Raw genomic sequence first — 21166 nt, 5'->3', positions numbered from 1 at the left:
TAATTATTCCCCCCCCTCCCAGCGCTTCCTAAGGGTCCTATAAAGCACATTAACCACTCTGGCAGATCATTCAGACTTATATATGAGGGGCCTCCACCTCTGAACATCACTTCACCAGTCCACTGAAGCAGCCACATCCAGGATTTGACACAGCTGTAAATATTCAAATATGATGATTTCATTATGACATACCCTCCCTGCAGGAAATAGGTGCATGCTGGAGTTGTTTTGTTTTTAAATTTTGTACAAAAAACTGACTTGTGTTGTACATCTTCATATTCTAAAAATCTAAAAATTAGGGTTTTATTGAGCATACATTTGCGGCACTGTGTCTGCTTGAAAAGCCAGCTCAGTTCCTTATTCAGCAACCTGTTCAGCCCGTGATTGACTTTTCCCTCAGCGCCCCTGCAGCAGATGAAGGAACAGAGCTTAAACCTGTTACTGTCAGCTTCTCACCTGGATCATAAGAACTCCTGCTCGGAGCATGCAAACCAATATCCTCCTATTCTCTGCTCCAGCCGCCCAGGATTCACCGCAGTAGCTTTTCACAAAGACCAGGGCAGAGCGCAGTCCGTGTTATCTTATTGAGTTACCTGTAGCTAAGCTCTGAGCGAGCGCACACAATGGCAGGCAGTTAATGACAGCGCAGGGCCTAACCCCTTGTCCCCGGCCTTTCCCTGAGCCTCATTTCCGCGCGGCGGCTGCCATTTCACAGCTGTTAGCCACAGACTCTCTTTGTCATGATTAAGGACAAATTAATAGATGCCTCCTGGTAATCAGCTTTCATTAGGGCTGTCAAACCGTCAGTGGCGTTCGCTCAGTGCGCTGGACACGGGATGATCACCTCCCAGTTGAGAGACACTACAGCTGGCTGTGTGCGACCGTGGTATACTGCCTCTCAGCTGCTGTATTTGTGTGCTTGGTGTGGCTAAAGTGTGGGTAACCAGTGCATTAGCACGCTCCTTCGTGGCACAAGTGCTTGTAGTTGGTGCATTAACAGTGCTCCGTGTGGAGCTGCAAGATGGAGGTCATCGTGGGAATGACATAAAGAGTAGTCTTTCTGCTGGGTGTAATTGGCCCCAGCATGCTGAAAATGGACTGTGAAATGTAAGGGGGGGTCAAATAATTGATTTTCCCCCGAATGCAGAATCCAGGGCAGGGCTGTTTAGTGAGTAATTTACAAGAGCAGTTCAGCCTGGGCTGACTGGCATATCTGTTGAAAGTTCCCAGGGGCACAGGAAGAGATAACACACACCTGAGACCCTGGAGCAGATGGACAGCAGTCACTGTGCTACTCAGAGGGCAGAGAGGATCCACATCAAACTTACCTACACACATCTGAGTATGCAGAGGGGATACATATGCACGCGCACACACACACACACACACACACTCAGAGGATGATGGACACAGGCTATTGTATGTAGAAATAGACTCTCTCCTCTCACTCCGTCCATCTCTCTTTCTCTGTCCGTCCGTCTCTCTCCCTCCCTCTCTCTCTCTCTCTCTGCAGTATTTCTGGAATTGATGAAATAAACTCATCAGACTTCCAGCAAGTTTGGCATTGTGCGACAGAGCTGAAGTCATTTCAGTATGTAGATTTCAGACTTAAACCCATAACCGTGTTGCGTGGTGCATGACCACCCCCACCTGCTGGAGAGAGAAGGCTGGGGTGTGCATGATGGGATAGGGACGTCTGTGAGACAGGATATAGCCTGGCCCCTCTGTATGTTCAGTGATTTTTCTCCACCGCAGCCTAAGGGAATTAAGACAATAGCCTTATGTCAGATACCATAATCTAGTGACAAAATGGCATTTTATTTACTGTGCCAAAATCGGGCTCAAATACATGTGTAAGCTAATTGAGAAGAAGCAGCTGCTTAGCCATCTGCACGGGCAAAATTGGTTTCGTCTTCGATTTGGAGAAAAGTAAAAAAGATGAGTGACGATTGTCAAGATCCATGATCTCCGTAATTTGAATTTATGGAAAACACAATGATTAGCCATTGTTGTATTGTACCAGAAAGTCATTGCTGTCTAAAATGTAGATGAGCCACCCAGAGCTTGTGCATTGTGCTCAACACAACAAGGCATTTGTATGCCGCGCAGTCAGTGCTCTTCAATTTTCTTAAGCATCTTGGTAAATTGCACCAAACAATTTTCAAGATCAATTCCAGCGTCAAAAACAATGCACACAAATCCCAATCTTCAACCCATATTGTGTTGGAGAGGGCCCCTGTGTTTGCATGAAGGTAATTACAGTGGGATTTGATGTTGTGGTGTGCCCAGAATTCTCCAGCTTTAGATCAGGCTCGGGGTGCTCCACCCCATTAATACTCCATATGGGGAACCCAGCTGTGATCAGAATTGGAAGAGCGGGAGGGGAAATCGATTTCATTTGCAGGATTATTGATGTAACCGAGATGCCGTTTGTATGAAACATAAAGTCTCATTTCAGAGGTTATGGATAAAACTGGATTGAGGGGCTGGCTGTTTGTTTTGTTCAATGAAACATTACAGAAACAGAGAAGTCAATATACACACACTGCTGTACAGACCTCACCCGCATTGCACCACATTAAATCTGTGGAGTTTTTCATATTCTTATACTGACACTACTGCATACAGAATGCGGAGAATCTGTGCGTTAAAGGTGGAGAAATCAATGTGCAGTTTAATAGACGTTCATGAGGAGAAATTAACAAAATAAATGTGATTTACTGCATTGCAGGAGGTTGAAAAAAAAAACAAAAAAAAACGGGGGTTCAAAGCAGCTCATAATGTTGGCAGCCAGAACTGACCTGGCATCGAGCCTTCTCCACCCTTTGCCAAACTTCCCCGTCCACCTGTTCCCTACATTTTTAAGAGGCTTTATAAGTCAGGCTGATGCTGCTGCTGGCGAGGTGATCACCCATACATTAAAAACAGTATCAGACTTTCCCAGGGTTCGGATGGCCTAACAGCTGGATCTTTCAAGTGAATCCATCCCTCTCTCTTCTACTGTTCCTCCGTCTTTTCTTCCTCCGCTGTGTGCCTAGTGCAGGACGTTGTAGTTCCCACACGTATAACAGCAGCAGTTGGAGTGATGGCGAGCCAGATGTTTTCTTTTTCAGCATTCCTCTGATGACAACAGCGGGGTCAAGTCAAGGTAACATCTTCGATAAAATATTGACTCACACCTTTATAGAAAGACAAAGAATTTGGTGTCACACAAATACCTAAAAGTGCTTTAACTTTTGCAGTCTGTAAGATAAACTTCACATAAAGTCCTTTCGCACAAATTAAAGGGATAGTTTAGATTGTGTAAAGTGAGGTTGTGCAGGGTACTTATCCATAGACGGTATATTACAAACAGTAGATGTCAGTCAGTGCGCTCCCAGTTTGGAGAAGCACTCTGGACTGCTTTCGACTGCTGTTGAGGAGTCAGCAACAAAATGTATTTTAGCTACCTAAAAAAAGGCCTACCTAAAAAAATCAATATCAGTTTAAGTGTATGCCATATTGAGAGTTTTTTCACTGCTTCACTTTAATGTCAGACAGTGTTTTCCAATGGAAAATGAAGCTGTTTTATCTCTCTCTTCAAAGCCAGCTTCCATTTAAAAAAACAGTGATTTAACATTGCTGAACACAGGAGCTGCTGGTTTACCTTGTGTATACATTTGTGTAACTTTGGCTTTTAAAAGGGTTAGTTTGGATTCACCAACGTCACTCATACAAACTGATCAATGCAGCGGTAGAACAGCAGCTCCTGTGTTCAGCGAGCCAAAATTACTGTAAACAGTTCAATGGGCCATTTCACAAGGACTGCACCACAAGAAAATACTGGAGCAGACCATTCACTTAAATGTTTAATAAGGTGTAGTAACGTTTCTATGGTTCGATGCGTCTACATCAGAGTCAAACAGTCATGTTATAACTGAAAAACTTAAATAGCCTGAGTGGCTCAATGCTTCATTAAATGTGTGTGGTTCAACTGTGTTTAATGTGTATATGAAACAAACAAAATGTTAGTTGTTTTGCAACTTACAAAACATTTGCTAATAATAATAAGCTTTATTTATACAGCATCTTTCATAAAAGAAATGCAGCCCAAAGTGCTTTACAACAAAAAAATGATACGCACCAAGTGCTTCACATGAAAACACATAAAGACAGAATAAAACCTGCATGTAAAACTAAGATAACATCAGAGCAGAATACATAGAATGTATCTTCACATGTATAAAACCCACTTGGCCACACTAGTAAAAGTAAGATAACAATAAAAGATCAAATAGATCAAATAAATTTAAGTGTAATGTGTGCTTTGGTATTTTTTGGGTGCACTCCTTGTGAAGTGGCCCGTTGAGTTGTTTGCTGTAATTCGTCCATTCTGTGAGCACCGACCTCCAGCTGTGGAGGGGCTGCGATTCCTTCAGAGCTAAAAGGACTGTTTTTGTCGATGGCATCTGGTGTCTTTGAGGTAGGTAAAGCAGTGAAAATACTCTCAAAAAGCATATACTTAAACTGATACAGATTTTTTTTTTAGTTGGTTTTCTTTCAGGTGGTTAAGATACATTTTGTTGCTGACCCCCATTCACAACAGTACATTGCTTAGCTTTGGTGTCGGACTCCAGTCTGCTTCTCTAAACTGGGAACGCACGGATTGACATCTTCAGTGTGTAATACACAAGTACCCCGTGCAATCCCACTTTGGAATACCCAAACTATCCCTTTAAGGGACGGAGGCATTTGCGGGCAGCCTTCTTCCCCGACTTACTGTTTTTGTTCCGAGCAGATGTTCAGACTGTTCTAGTGTCAGTGATGGGCAGTGTAAAAGCAGGCTTACACATGTCACCATATCGTTACAACTCAGAGGAGGAAGTTATGTCATCGGGGCCAGCTGGCTCTAATATGCGCTGAAGCGTTGTGTGAAAAATATAGAGCAAAAACTGGAGGGTGGAGCCAAAGCTCACATTTGGCTGCCCGACAGTGTTCTTAAGCTTTGCAGCAGACACACAATAAGATCTGCAGCACAAGTTCTCATAAGTTAGTCATTAATTTTACCCTGCACACACACACACACAAACATGTCAATCCACCCGCTGCAGGTTTTGTTTTCAGTGACAATAATTACGGGTTTAACAGTCGAGAAACGGGCTTGTTGTTGATGATAAAGGAAATTGCAGAATTCCATCACAGAGCATTTGTATTTTGACAGGGAGAAAACTGAGCCGAGTGAAAAAAGAGAACATGCCATTTGTGAGCGGCGTGTCTGCGAGGGGCTGGTGTTTTGATATGTGCCTGTGTGGAGTGAGAAGGGAAAGTGGGCCCCTGTCTGGGAGAAAAGGCTGAAGCTCTGTTATGGAGCTTAGGTCTCCATCTATCCTAATAAAAAACACTTAAGCCAAACAGCCCCCTCTTGCTCTCCCTGTGTCTGATCCTGGGAGCTACCTGCAGGCCCTCCACAGAGCACATTTAATAATGGTCTCCACCCCGAGCGATGGGCAGGCCGTAGGCTCGAGGCTGCAGCACGGTATTCTGGGAAGGTTGCGGCGTGAAGGGCGTGGTTAGAGTCCCTGCAGTGCGCTGTTGTGTTTCCAATAATGACATTTTTGACATTTTTCCAAACTACTGAATCTGACACGTTTGTGTTTATTTTCCCCTCTTCGCTCTTTTTCACCCGGGCTTTTCAAGACTCCATTCTTTGATGGTGTTTATGGAGGCAGTTTGAAGTGGTTTTTTTACTCTGCCACCATAATCCCTGTTTCTGTTCCACACAGACCTCGATGTGAATGAGCGGCAACGTAATGAAAGACTTGTGCTTTCGACGGTGTTAAAGCGGAATAAAAAGTGGCATTTTTTATTTGTTTTGCCTCGTGTTTGATTCCTAGTAATGCAGACAATCAACAGGGTAGAGGAGTTAAGTGCATTATAAATTACTGAGAGGGAGCCACCTCGCTCTTGGAGCTCATCCTGATGCTGCTGCTGCCACTTTGGGTTATGTGAGGAGTAAAGTACTTTAGCAGAGACCGTGGAGCTGCTCCACAGCACTCCTTTGCATATCAAATAAACAGCAGGGCATGATGGCGGTGCCAACCCAGACAGCTATGTTATATGTACACAGTGATGCACATGCATACATCTGTAAAGGTGCCACTGACGTCTATTGAATATCTGCAGTGATACAGATCATTGTGACATAGTGTCTGAGGTTGAGGTGTGGAGTGTTTGCAGTCCTGAGGAGACGTTTCAAACAGCGAGCTCTACCTCCAGGATATGACACGTTTGATTTGAAGCATCACAGGTGAATATGGTAATTAAAACAAACCCTTTCACGGAGAATATAATTAGGAATTTTACACAAGAGAGATTTCATATTAACCTTAACACTGTTCCTGATCGTTCGCACTGCTTTCGTGTTTTTGAATTGTGCTGATAAATAGGTGTATTTTAATAGTGTGTGCTTTTATTTACAGTAAAAAAAAAAGATCTGGATTTTCATGCTACGATGCCATGTTTACGGTGCCCTTTTGTGTGTCCTCAATCCGTAAGGAAAAGATCCATGACTCTTATTTTCATAACAAAGCGTCTCAGAGTCCAGCAAACAAACTGTTGTATGGATGTACTATTGATTTCACATTCACACGTCCGGACTTAAAGGGACTATGGGATTGCCCATGAATCCCAAATCTGTGTGCTACTCACAGTCTGTCAAGTTGACATCCACTCTCTTCTGTAAACTGGCAAGATTATTCACTCAACAGGATCTCTCTCCCTTTCATCCTGCGAACTACAGGCCAATCCGGCCGCTGACAGCCAAGTGATAGCATACAGATGGAAATGAAGGCGAGCGGGGGAATGGTGCTGTTTGTCAAACACTGCAGAGAGCTTCTGGGTTCAGGGAGTAGACTGCTGCGCCAAACTGGGTCCTCCGACTCTGACTTCACTTACTGTGAGGTTTCAGCACCCCGAAATCTTATACTTAACACAGTTATCATACATGTGTGTATGTTGGCTGAACTCAGAGCTCAATATGATCTGATTACCACCAGATATAAATGTTGCGGAGCCATCAAAGTGACAGTAGGAATCTCACTTTTTAACCACAAGCTTGTTGCAAGACAGCACGACCTCCTTACTCTTCCATTTGCTACCATTAAACACACACAGATGCGTGGCTCTCCACCATAAGAAACGATAATGTTGCCCTGCCCGTGGTTTTTGGCCTTAAGGTTCTGCTGATGCATGCACCAGAATTTATTTTCTCCTCTGGATGAGTCTCCATTCGCTCTGATACAAACAACCTAGTAGAGGAAAAATGTTGCTGCTCACAGCAGTCCTCTCTTTTTCTCATCACGAATAAATCATCTTCCTTTTTGGAGAATACAAAATTCTGATCTGTTTCTCCTAACCCCTCTCATAGGAGAAATAAGGAGCAAAAACAACAAATCAACAGGAGTTTTATTGGTGTGCTTATAGGCTTCTCAGAAGTGAGATAAGTCTAAAAACAGAGCAAATACACAGAGTTGAGACTTGAATTTGATCATTAAGACAAAATTCTGAAATTGTGCGGGCTCATTTGTAAGCCAATCAAGTTTCCTCTTGAATGTAAAGGCTCATTTATACTCCCTTTACATACGGAAATAGATTTGTCTGTTTCAAACATTGCGGATGTTACTGTCCTCATACTTTATGATAGCACAGATACAGCCAATAGATGGTCCTAGAGGGTAGACTCAAAACTTTTCAACGGATTCATATCAGACACCTTTATCACACCAGGGACAATTTGTCTGAGCAGCTTGCTGTGCACACGGACAATAACATACATACAGTTACATGTAGACACGTACATATATAAGTAATAAATAAATTGCCAAGGTGTTTGGTGGAATAAAGGAATTTATAAATAGAAAAAAGATAAGTTTGATCATCAATAACAGGAATAAAAACAATAAAATCAACCAAAAAATTTGAAGGTTTTGTTGCAGACGGTGGAGGTCTGACACATCGCGACATATGGATGGAGAATTCTTTTCATTCTTTCCATTTTTTAAAATTCTTCATTGTCTCCTACAGTCGTATCTCATTTTAGCTACGCTACACTGCCTCCATGATCTCTTGTGGTGCTGTTCTGCATCATCTATATTCTTATTCTTGGAAAACGTGAATAAATACATATGAAATGAACGCAGAGTTCAGACAGAAGATTCCATCCGTCTTCCTCTCTGTTTCCATCGTCATATGCATAATTGAGCATAAGTGAGGTTTTACTGTTATTTCGACCTATTAAGAACTTGAATTAGTATTGGGCTGAGACAATAGGAGGGCTAATTCTGAGGGGCTGAATTTTCCAAGATCCAGTGTATCTTTAATTGAGCCTAGTTACGACTAGGAGAAATAGGCCAGACAATGAAGAGATCTTATTTTTATTTGTCCATTCCCCTGGATTAAACCACTGCCACTTCAGAGCCAATAAATATTAAATATAAAAAAAGAGCAAGGTTTCCACACATTTTTGTAAAAAACATACACATTTTGTAAAAAAAAATCGTAAAAATTTTTCCATGACTTTTCAAGGATCCATAACAAAATTTACATAACTATTCACAATATAGCCAATAGCACAAACATTGCTCCTCCTAAAAAATGCAGAACAATTTAAAATTACTAGTGGGGCATATAGGTACGGAAACTTTGTGATTAATGATACCACATATTAAATCACACTGTCACATTATTTTTCTCTTATTCAAACATATCAGATTCAAACTCTTTTGAAACATAATTCCAGCTAGCAGGAAAACATGGAGGGAGGGATGAAACGCAATGGGAAAAATCAAGAAATGTACGTCTTGGTAAAAAACGTCACACATCGGCACAAATTAGAGCTATGTTACATCGAAAGCAACAGAAAATAAATTTGCTGCTGTTATGTAACATAATGTTGAAGGTTATCCACAGAAGATGGCTGTAACAGTTAACGTTTTGTAATCGTCTGATTTATTTCAAAAACGTGAAAAGGTTGGTAGTGATGAACTTAACAACACAAGAAATGTTATAATAAAATTACTTGAAAAAAGTTTTATAGGGTTCATTTTTATTACACGCAACAAAATGCCATGACTTTTCAAAAACTTTTAAGGATTTTGCTTATTCCATGACTTAGAATTAAGATCATGAATTAGGCTTCGAGAAGAGGTAGGCTATCTCTCAGGAGCTGAATTTGATAAGTTTGAGAAAATGGTCAGAATGTCATATTGATTTTAACTTGAGCTCAGTTGGGAGACAGAGGCTGGACAAAGAAGAGATCTTATTTTGGGATTTTCCTTTCCTTTAGGCTAATTAGAACCAGAGAAGAACTCACAGTCTGCCGAAAGGATGTCATTCATGTCAGCTATTTGTGGAAGTAAATTACGTCCAGCCACTATGTTGATAACAATCATATGACAACTAAACTGGTCTCAAAAACTGATATGAGCAATATGTGCTGTGAAATGTATTTCCTTCTCCTTGGGCCACAGATAATATGCATTCTTCCCTCTAGTCCACAGGGCAATACAAAGAATGCATTCTGCCCGTTCAATCATAACGTTGGCTTCTGCTCGGAGATGGTCATTGTGCTTTCCACAGTCACTGGGGATGAAACCAATTTGAGCTCCTTTCAAGATAATGCAAATAAATATCAGCGCTGATTTACCTGTTTTTTTTTCACAACTTTCCTCTCTTCGCTCCCTTATCAGCACACAGAGTGTTCCTCTCTTTCTTAAGGGTCGAATGAAAGGTCTCCTTTTTCTTGAGAATCAAGGCCGAGGAGAAGCCTGGTCCAGGACTGATTCATGTCGCACACACTGGTGGGATGTTATGCATGGATAATTGATTGTCGAAGCAGCATGGCCACCGTTGGATCTTGATGGTACTGCCGAAATGTCACCTTACTGATGTTACAGCGGCGCCGATATTAAAAAGGCCGGTCTCAAAGGCTTCCATCCGAGCACACTCCTCTCCCACTGTGTCTGGGAGAGACAGCGCTGTTTGTCAGGCTTCTATTTCAGAGAGACAGATCTCACATTTGCAACCTTATCTGCACAGGACAGTGCACCCACTTCCAGAAGAGCATTGAACATTTCCAATCATAGGGATATATCACTCTGCTTTTAAAGTGGAATATCAAAAGTGTGGGAATAGTGAGGGAGACAAAAAAAAAAAAAACATAATTGAGATCGCATTGGATTTATTTATAGGCAGTTTGTCTCCTCCAAAACCCCGAAAAATTACACTCCAAGCTGCAAATACCCCCTTCGCAACAATAAAGAAGCCATCATTTTCGTGGGAATGTTTTCATACCAATTTCAAGAAGTTTTAAAGGAAAATTGTTTGGAAACGTCTCAGACATTAAGTCAGATAATGCAGTATGCGTTTGTATAAAAAAGTAGGAGATTAAGTGAGTAGAATCCGGTTAATTTCCGAGTTGGGATAGTGTACGGAAAGCTGAGCAGGGACTGGTAAACTGTGTTAATCTATAAAGGCTTATGCAGGTAAAAATAGACTACACCTGCATGCCTCTTTTACCTGCATAATACTGTGCAGAGGGAGACTATTGAGCATCCATTTCCATTACCAAGGAATGGAAAAAGGATATTTCACCATCAGTTTTCTCGGAGTGGCTGCGGTGCGTTGTTCAAAGAATCAAGCATGCTGCTGCCATCAATTCAGAGGCCTGAGTGGGAAAAAAAACTGAACAAAATCAGAATTTTTTGCCAGATTTGTTGCTCCATAAATTACACTGAGCTATAAACATATGAAGTAACACCACATAGGAATAAAACTGCTCAAAGCAAGGTGTGATAAATTCATAAAGCAGCATTTTACTGTATTTTCGGAGAAGTTTCTTTGTTCTAGAAAATGTATTATGTATTTGGGAATAATATTTTATTTAGGTACTGAGTAAGGAGGTGGCTGGGGTGTGACTTTGTTTGTTGTTGATGTTTTGTTTTAATATCATGACCCTCCCCTGAGCTAAAAATATTTTCCTTGAGCCTCCTGAGTGACTGGAGTAAAATGCATGACTCTCTCTTCACCATAAATAACCATGTTTCTCAGTTTTAGGCTATAATAAATTGTGTGATATTGGAGATTTTCAGAGCAAATGTGTTTAAAGCCCACTTGCAGTTTTGGGGTCCTGAGTGTATTTTAACCCTTTGAAACCTGAACAAATTGGCTTGACTTCTGGAAAGAAGGAAATGAGCAACAAAACAAGAAATGACCCAAAATTAGCATTAATTCAAAAAAGTTCAAGAAAATTACCTGATAATTGATTAAAAAAACAAAACAAAACAAAAAAAACAATGAGTGGAAGTAAATGACCTGGAAAAAGCATTAAAAAAATTCTAATAATTCTGTAACATAATTTTAAATATGTAATTATGATTGTTAGAAGCATGGTTTGTCCTTAGCTTTTTTCTTTTTTCTCTAGATGTTTTTCCCCAAGACATTTTTCCCTAGCTTTTTAAAAATCATTTTCTAAATCTAATAATTTCTTAATAATTTGTGGAACATATATTACCAAATTGCTCGCTGTCTTTTTTTCCCATGTTTTTGAAAGAAAACAAACCACTTTGCGCAGGTTAGGTTAGAAAAATGATGTTGATCCAGGTTTTAAAGGGTTAAATAAATACAAAATACAACCGTCTCAAGTTGAATGTCCCTCCCCTAACCCAAATCAAAAGACACAACTCCTTCCCCAGTGCTTAAGTAATTTCAACCGAAGTGCCTCCCCTGTTTTGCACCACCCCCTCCCCTCTGATGAGTAACGAACAGTCCCTATGATTCCCATTGTATATGTACTGTTAAGGGGATAGCCCTTCCCTTGTTGTGCCTCCCTGAAACCATTCAGAACTCGGGGCTTCCCCATAATCAAGTGTGAATGAACATGTAAACTTAGCCAAGTATTAACAGAACTTGGCCTGTCTTCTGCACGCAGCGGTTCACGCTGCTGTGTGAATCTTGGTTGGCGTGACAGAGGTAAAAGGCAAACAGCTTGAGGAGTGAAGAGGACCCAAAACAGACAGGCGGGAACAGACCATACTGTTTGGCAGAGGGCTGCGGCTGAAAAGGGAGAAAGGAGCATTAATAGCCACCATATGTCTGCATATTCTGGGGGTCTCCGGCGTAAATTTCATTACCCAACGCACAAAATGGACCATCTAAGAGACGTGTGTAACGTGGCCCGAGACAGCTACCGTGTGAAAGGCGGGCCGTTATGTGTGAGAGCCATGGCCCTGATCTGTCACGCTGGGGTTTTTAAGGAAAAACGGGGGTAGCAGCTGTTTGGTTCACCTGTCCCTGTCCTGTACACGGCTCTCCATCAAACCAGAGGCTACTGTCCTCACAGACCGGCGCCCGCAGACGTGTTCCTCCACAGTAATCTCAGATGTAACACCTATCAAATGTGACGACATTTACAAGACCACAGCCCCTCTGTTTATCAGACTTGTACAATTATATGGTGTTCCATTTATATAAGCACACTGGTTATAGTGCAGGAGATATCCATAAACATACGGTAAGGCCTTTAGCCTGCCTGCGCTCTGCGTCAAACCGGGTTTTTTACACCGGAGCGTCAGTGGCGGATCTCTCTATAGGCGACATATAACTGCCTAGGGCAACATCCAGAGGGGGGGCACCAAATCCTCACCCCACCCTGCCAAGAAAAAAAGGACACCCAAAAAAGTCGCACGTAAAGGAAATGGTGGAGTGGAGTTTATGTGGCCAGCATTAGAAATACATTTAAAAAGTGGAAGCCAAAAGAAGGGTGCAGTGCAAAAACAAGACAAAGATGAAATACTGTATTCTCTTATTGTTTGCTATTTATTATTATTGTTTCTCAGCCAGTCCCTCCAGGATTTTGCAAGCTGTTTGGGGATTTTTGCAGCCTAAAATGTCTGATTTCATGGCAGCTTTTCTAAGAAATAATGACGCAAATTGTAGTGTTTAAAGTGGAGGCATCATGAGGCCTTGGCATCCGATGATCCTTTGCTCATGATGGCCCCAAATTTTTTACAAATAGCCCAGAATCTAAATATGTAGTCTCTCTCTCTCTCATCTCTCTCTCTCTTCTCTCTCTCTCTCTCTGTCTCTCTCTCTTTCTCTTTCTCTCTGTCTCTCTCTCTCTCTCTCTCTCTCTCTCTATAATATATATATATATATATATATATATATATATATATACATACATATATGTTTCAAAATATGAATAGGCCTAATAATAATAAAAAGCCTCGTATCTGTCATTCTATTAATACATGTACTCAAAAAAGGTATGACGAAAGATTCCACCACTGTTAAAATGAAGTGATACATTAAGTATTTTTCCAACTCTAGTCAATAAATTTTTGATGCTAGAAGCTGTAAAATTTTCATTTTTTGAGCATTAGTAATTACTAACAACTAATAATATTTTTAACATCAAAATTCATAATTATTATGTAAAGGGAAAATAAAGTAATGGTAAATAAGGTTGCCAGAATTCATTAGAAAAAAAGGTAAATTAAAATAGAGTTTGATCATCAAAAAAAAATTCTTGGGGGATGATCCCTGCGTACACCCCTACAGAGGTCTGGGCTAAGCCCCCAGTGTCCTCAAATCCTCCAAACACTCCTGGTTTATAGGTGTTTTTTTTGCAACGCAGTTGAGATTGTAACGCAGCTTACTACAATGCAGTTTACTCAGTTTATTCAGTGTTTCCCGCAAAATTAAAATCTATTTGTGTCACAAGGAAATTAAATTTACGCATTTTAAAAAGTCAAATTTGCAGCAGAGTTGTGGTCATTAGAAAAAAAGTTGCAAGATAGTGCAGACTTTAAGGGGATCGGCTGAATCTGGGTTAATTGTTGCAAAATCCTAGACGTACAGCTTAGTTAAGTTGTTTATTTCTGTAGATTTTGCATCAACTCTTGTTCTTGTTAGTTATATAAACAATAAATGTAAAATATGATAGTAATAATAATAATTGTTAGAGCCACTTCTAGCAAACCTCTAGAGTTTTTGCCTTTTTTAAAACTCACTTTAATGTAAATAGTTTGGTAGCACCTAGTGGAAGTGTTTTGTAGTAACTCAAGTGCACAGCGTCACCTGATATGGCATCTCAGGAAGCTCTTATTAAATGCAGGTATGCTGAAATCAGGGGACTGTGGGAGACGGCACAGGGATACAGTCTCCATCCGCCATGTGTTTGCTGTAATCTTAGTGTATTGTTTGATGAATTTGATGATGTACTTTTTATTTGTAAAAGCCTGTTTATTGTGTGAAATGTTTTTTTTGTTTCTTTTTTTCTGTGTTTGATGCGACAAATCAGAAAAAATTATTTTATATCTTAACCTGCAACTCTCCTCGCGTCATTCAGATCAAACAAATGCTGAACTGTTGAACCACATGGATCATCAGTGAGTACTGACCAAAGACAGTGAGCTGATGATGCCTAACATTATGGCTATTTTGAACTTGTTATTTTGTTGCTGCAATAATAATATTGGTTATAATACTTTCTTTTTTTGTAGGGGAGGTGGGGCCAGGGGAAGCTTGCCTTCAAATGCTTGGTCCGGCACTGTGGCCATTGTGTGGGCTAAATCAACACAGAAAGACACAGGTTGCTGTGTAGGCTAAACAACATCATCATCGCTTTATTGATGGTGATTTCCAAGCGCCTACTAGTCAAACTTTTGTGTCTGAGTTCACTGTGGGGGAAAGTCTTTAGTGCAAAATATGCACAGCGAGAGTTTGTGATTGAATTAAATTTAACTGTTTGCACATATGTTCCCTTGTTTAAGGGGGGAAAGTTACTACAGCACTGCTTAAGCCGTGGATTATCTGTCTGCGTCCTCTGCCTCTTTAGCATCAACACAAATTCACCCACTCAGAGTCTATCACACATCCACAGAGCTCCCTGAGAGAGAGCGGACCTTAGGGAAGCCCGAGCAGGGGGGGACTTCGACAGAGCCGAGCGGAGCTGAGCAGGGTTGCGGTTGAGCCCATGGGCATGGCCCTCTCACTCTCTGGCAACCACTTTGTTAGGCACACAACACTAATCCTCCTTGTGTCTTTATTGCCCTCTGTGTAGAGGAGCAGGCCGGGGCTGGGGCTGGGGGGGACGCACCGCTGCAGGGCCAGTATCATCAGCATTCCTGTTTGAAGATAGGCCACGCTGTACAGCATTAAGGCGTCTAATAGCAGCAAGCTGAGAGCAAAACAGGCTGATACTCACTGAGACAGAGGGGGAGAATAAAAGAAAAGGAGAGTCACTTTTTGCCCCCCCCGTAAAATAGCACGGGGTGGGGGCATAATTTGAGGATAGGCAGATTATGGCAACCAGAAATGACTGTAAGGCAATTCTGGTGCATGTTGTTAAACATACTCAATAATCTAAACAACATTAATGTGCTGCTTTAATTTGTAATACTGCCTCTGTAGCTGAAAACAATTTGTCATGCGTTGAATTTATAGGAATCTCATTCTGAATAATTCTGAAGCATTAACACAAATTGTTTAATGCATGTTGAGACATACACATCCAAACATATCTCTGTTCATCAGTTTAGTCAGGATACATCTGAAAACTTCTGATGATTCAACAAAGAGGGGAGCTGATCGCCTTTGTTGCGGCTTTACAAAGTCAACTTTTGTTTCGTATTATTTTCTTTTTACCGTCTGCTGAGATTATTGTTGAAAATATTCCTGCCCTGCTCCCAGCCCTCTCAACTGGCGCCATCTTGTGTCCGCGTGCTGCTGCTGACTGCCGACACAGGTGCACAAAATTCAATGTCACCTTTTCCCCCAGATCTCCTCAACGCTGTCCCCCAGCTGTCACCTGAGCGCTTGGCAGCATAAGGTAATAGCATCAAGATGCAATCAAGATTATATGCTTGTCGCTCATCCCATGCACTCAGTGGCTTACAATGTGTGAAACAGACACAAGATAAAGCCTGTGCACAGATGGGAAGATAAAATGCTTCTAAATATTCATCAGTTTTCTGACTGCAGCTATGTAAGCCCCCTGAATGCTGCCATCATTAGATCACTGGGAAAAAGAGGAACCAGTTGGACTAAACTGGATTGAATTGTAGCAATGCAAAGAATAATAATTAAAAAAAACATCTGAAATTTTTAATCTCTCCCTGTAGAAATTTTCTGCAACCACTTCTGAATTTTGTGGCACTCTTCCTTACTGGGGATCTGAAACAGGGTTTGCAGCTGTATATCTCCACTGAACAGAGCCTCTGCTTGTAAGCTACATTCATATTAGCAGTTTATATCCATGTTTACACCGTTTCATATTCTTTGCAATAGTAACAGGATTACTTTGTGACAAACGGTAATTTGTGGAATTCCCTCATTTCAGTTTGAGGATTTTCTTTTTTCCTCTGTCCCCGTCTTATATTTAAAAAAAAAAATGTTTCTGTATTCTTGTCTCCCCGGAGGTTTGATTCCAGAAGCCCTTCAGGTTTTCGAGCAGACCTCTGTGAAGGGCCAGATAAAACAGAGCAAGGCCTTGTGGTGGCGGCATGAGGGAGCACGAGAGAAATAATAATACGCAGAGGAATCCACTGATGTGCACTCCTCAACTCAACAGGCCAAATTACCCAAGAACAACATAGAAACTTTGCTGCACCACGTGTACAATGTACACAGGATCATTTTTAACATGACACACTTATGGCCCATAACAGTATGCAAAGTGTGCATGCATTTAACCATTTCCCAAAGCACGCTGCACTGTTGATGCAGATATAGATGTGTTAAAGTAATGGTTCCCAACTGGTGGGTCGTGGTTCAAAAGTGGGTTGTGGGTCCATTGTGAATGGACCACAAGTGACTCAAAACCATGTCAAGTTTGTGAAAAGCTGGTTGGCTGGGGTTTTTTTTTTGGACCCTCCCCAAAGCTACAAATATTTTCCTTTGAACCTCCCTGAGTGATTTGGAGAAAATGCTTGAAAAGTCCATCCCACATGATATTTTTGAGGACTGTCCCAAATTTAAAAATCCAATGACGAGTTTCTGGCTGTGATAAATGGTGGCACTTTTGGGATATTTATTTTGGTGGACCTGCTGTTTGAAAGGCTTTTTTTCTTTAAAGAAGAAAAAAATGCCCAAAGAATAATAAGAAAAAAGAAAAGCCAAATGTTTTTAAAAATGACCAAAGATTTTTAAGGAAAAAAAGCAGATTTTTTCCCTTACAGAGATTTCGTCAAATAAAACTGGATATTTAGTAATTTCTCTAATGTATAGACCTTGAGCTAATGACTAAGGGCAAATCTGGACCCAGCGGCTGCACCAATCGAGAACCACTGTTTTCAAGCAGTTATGCGGCATTGTTTAATATTTCTTTTCTTTTCAACAAAATCTTCAAAAAGACACAAACTTATTTTAAGATTCTTGTATTGTGTAAGGCTCTTCATGGCTAAGCTCTTGCCTGCATCTCCAGACTACTATCTCCTACAGTGATCTGCGATATTTTCTGAGACGGTTATTGTACCGTGAAAATCTCATATTCTTGCAACCCTTCCTAGTTATAGTGACTATTTGCTTAAAGTTTTCTATTTTAGTGCGTTTGTATGTATCTAGGTTATCTTCTCTTGTATGCATTTTGCTCCTGGTGTGTATTTATACATATTTATGTATTATTATCAGTTTTAAACACCTAGTTTTAATATTTTATTTTAGTATTGTTTCATCATTGGCATGCTCTGTGATTTTCTGAAGTTACTTTTTTCTTTTTTTTAAATCCTGTGTCTTCTATCTGCTTTTATTGTCTTGTGAAACATTTTGCAAGATCTTTTTTGAACCGTGTAATATAAATAAATGTACTGTTATTATTAATTAATGTTTTAGCTTGTCTGAATACCATCCAACCCCCTGAGTCAGTTGTTTTCTACCAAAGATGTAAAACTTAACAGGCCACAACTATGTATGTAGTTTGATAACAAAAAATAAAAAACTAAGTCATTTCCTCCAAGAGCTGGGCACTGTGGGTTTTGCCAAATGCTACTTAGAGAGGAAAAAAACTGGGCATTTGTTTGGGACTATTTTCAGCCATGGATTAATATGTGAGTATTCATGGCTGTAGGGTGGTGTACGTTGGACTGACTAACTGAATAAACTACAATGTTTATCATCATTATAAATAAATCCAGAGCATCAATGTGGATCTTATATGTATTTTTAATAGTTTTTGGATGACGATTGTCATCAATGGCAAAAAAAGATGAAAACAAGTTGGAAAGCTTTAAGGCTAAGGGTGGGAGAAAAAGTTAATATAACATTGCAGTATCACAATATTTTGCGTGGCAATATTGTATTGATACACAGACATGAGGTTTAGATTTTTTTTATTATATAAATAATGAATATAGAATACAAACATTAACTGCTTTTTGAGTTCATAAACATTTTGCTGCATTAAAAATGACTAAATTAAGATGAAATGACTGAGAGCTGCATCTTTTGAGATAAAACAGATGTTGGCAACGTTTCCTTTTTGGAAATAAATTGCAATTTTAAAAATGGAGATTATTCTAAACATATTGCAATGTATTTTATTACAATACTCAGCATATCGCAAAACTTTTGAAATTGCAATAATATTGTATTGTGACATAAGTATCCTGATAATATTGTACTATAGGGTCTCTGAGGATACCTGTTAGACTAATGTATTGATTTATTTTTTTTATTTTTATTTATTTATTTTTTCATTTTGGGGGTGTTGTTGATAATAATAAAACAGATAGAATATTGCCAGTCTTTTTCCGTGTGTTTTCATTAATTTCCATGTATTGTTTAAAACTCTTTGTGCAAAGAATTAAGCTTCACTCGCTTTTTATTATGTAACTGTTATTAAATAACAATAGTTTTGTTTGTCAGTTGTTAGTCAGACCCTTTGTTTTCAGCGTCTCAGATATTAACTTGTCATCTTTTACTGCTGTCACTTTGAAATATTTCCTCAGTGTGATCCTGCACTTTATCATTACATACTGAAAGGAATTAGTAAATGTACATAAGTGAATTAATATATGGAAATTAGCTCGAGTGCCACCGTGGGTCTGGTTCAGTTGATCCCCAGCTGCATATGTTGGTAATCACCGCTGCCTCTTGGATTCACTCGCAGGCACGCAACAAACAACCTGCTGCCAGCACCCCCTACGCTTTTGTCTAATCTGCCGTTTCACTGGGCTCTAGTTTGTCGCAAAAATATGAAAGTGAATCTCAGCAGCAGAATGCACAGAGGCACATTAACTAGGATGGGTGCCTGCACGCTAAAGCCCCAGACATTAAGTCTAGGATTTACACTGGAATATGATTCCCTAACTGTCTTAAGAGTTTGGTGCAGAAGTTCTCAGACAGATCTCGAAGAACTTGGTGAACTCGGTGACCTGCTGCCTGGTGTTGTTTTCAAACCCGCACTCATTACGCTGCTGAATTGCTTCTTTGAATTGCACCTCAGAGCTGATGATAAGCCTGTGATTAACTGGCATTAATTGGTACATGGATTTCTATAAAAATAGCATTTGTGGTGTTGTCTCTATAATGTAGCCTACAAGTAACATTTTAACTTTAGGTTCAAGGCAGCTGGAGACATTTCAGTTTTATGGGAACTTCTATCTCAAGCTCTCCAAACATCCCTTGCAGAATCTTTGGTTAATGCTCCCATCTACTGGAGGAAAGCACGTACTGTCTGTTATTAAAGGTATTGTAGGCATCTTGCGTTGATCCCTGCTTGTAACTGAATTATCACTCACGACAAACTCTTCAGTTTCAGGACTTGCCTGAGACTTGCCCGAGGAGATAAGGCTTTCAGAATCAGTGAGTTCTTTTAAATCACTTCTTAAAACACATTTTTATAGATTTGCTTTTATGTGATGTTGTCTATTTATTTTAATTTTAATTCATTTTTAATTGGTGTATTTTATTCATCAATTTATTTGTTTTTTTATTTATTTTTCTCATTTAATTTACTTATTTTCTGTTCTGCCGTGGCTATGTTTAATTGTATTACTCTGCTCTATTATTCTAGTACTATTATTTCTTTGTTGACATCAAGTATTTTCAAGTCAAAAGGCTCAAGTACAAGTCAAGTCATGAGCTATTGGTGTTAAGGTCCATGTCATGTTTCAGGTCTCTTTTGATTTTATCAAGTTGAGTCTAAAGTCATCAACTTGACTCGAGTCCACACTTCCGCTTTATGGACACTTGATAAGATAAAACATTTTAATGCTGATGTTCCATGATTACGCTTTATTCAGACAAATTGATTAGACATGTTTTCATACAAAAAAATATTATTCACAACAATATCAGCACAATTTAAATATGTATTAAAAAAATAAAGATAATTATAATGAAATCACACGAGTTGATAAAAGAGAATCTAAGTAGTACAAGTTAAAATAAAGGATAAAATATGACAAACTATAAAGAACAGCAGTACAATCAGTAGGTGCATGAACAGACAGAATGTAACAGGAATGTACTTTCTTAAAATATATATGCATAACAAGATGCACAGATGTGCCAGCAGTTTACTTTAAAGAAAGGTAGAGTATAAACTTCTTATATTGAGTTTAAATAACCAACATTCCCTGGAAAGCATCTATTCAACACGTTTGTCCACTTTTTAATTAGTTAGTTTAAATTTATTAGTTTGTCAGTGTGACTTCTCTGCAGAGGGCAGACATATTTTACCTTTATTTTGCAGGTGTTGCAGGTATAAGTTTGTCTTATTTGTTTTACAGTTTATGTATCTTTGGTTCATACATGGATTTGAGCCTTGAACAGAAAAAAATGTATACACAAAATGTGTATAAAAAAGGTCAAAAAGAATAAAACGGTTAGCTTTTAGAAAATCTAAGAATAACTGCAATAGAAGAAGATTAAATAATATAAGAAGACAATATTATATCAGTGGTTATAAAACAAAGATAAGAAGACAAAAAACAGATGAATAACAGATAGATGAACAAGTAGATAAATTAAATATAAAAAGATGGTAAGACCAGGACATAAGAAGGATAAGGTACAGATAAATAGAGTGAGAGCAACAAAATGAACAGAGGAAAAGAGGTTAAATGGACAAATAAATAATTAAATGTAAAAAGTTATTACATTAATTGCATTTGTAATTTCATTACTG

This window comes from Plectropomus leopardus, chromosome 2, assembly GCF_008729295.1.
Source record: "Plectropomus leopardus isolate mb chromosome 2, YSFRI_Pleo_2.0, whole genome shotgun sequence".
Taxonomy (NCBI): domain Eukaryota; kingdom Metazoa; phylum Chordata; class Actinopteri; order Perciformes; family Serranidae; genus Plectropomus; species Plectropomus leopardus.
The sequence above is the reverse complement of the archived record's forward strand: the minus strand, read 5'-3'. Positions refer to the sequence as shown.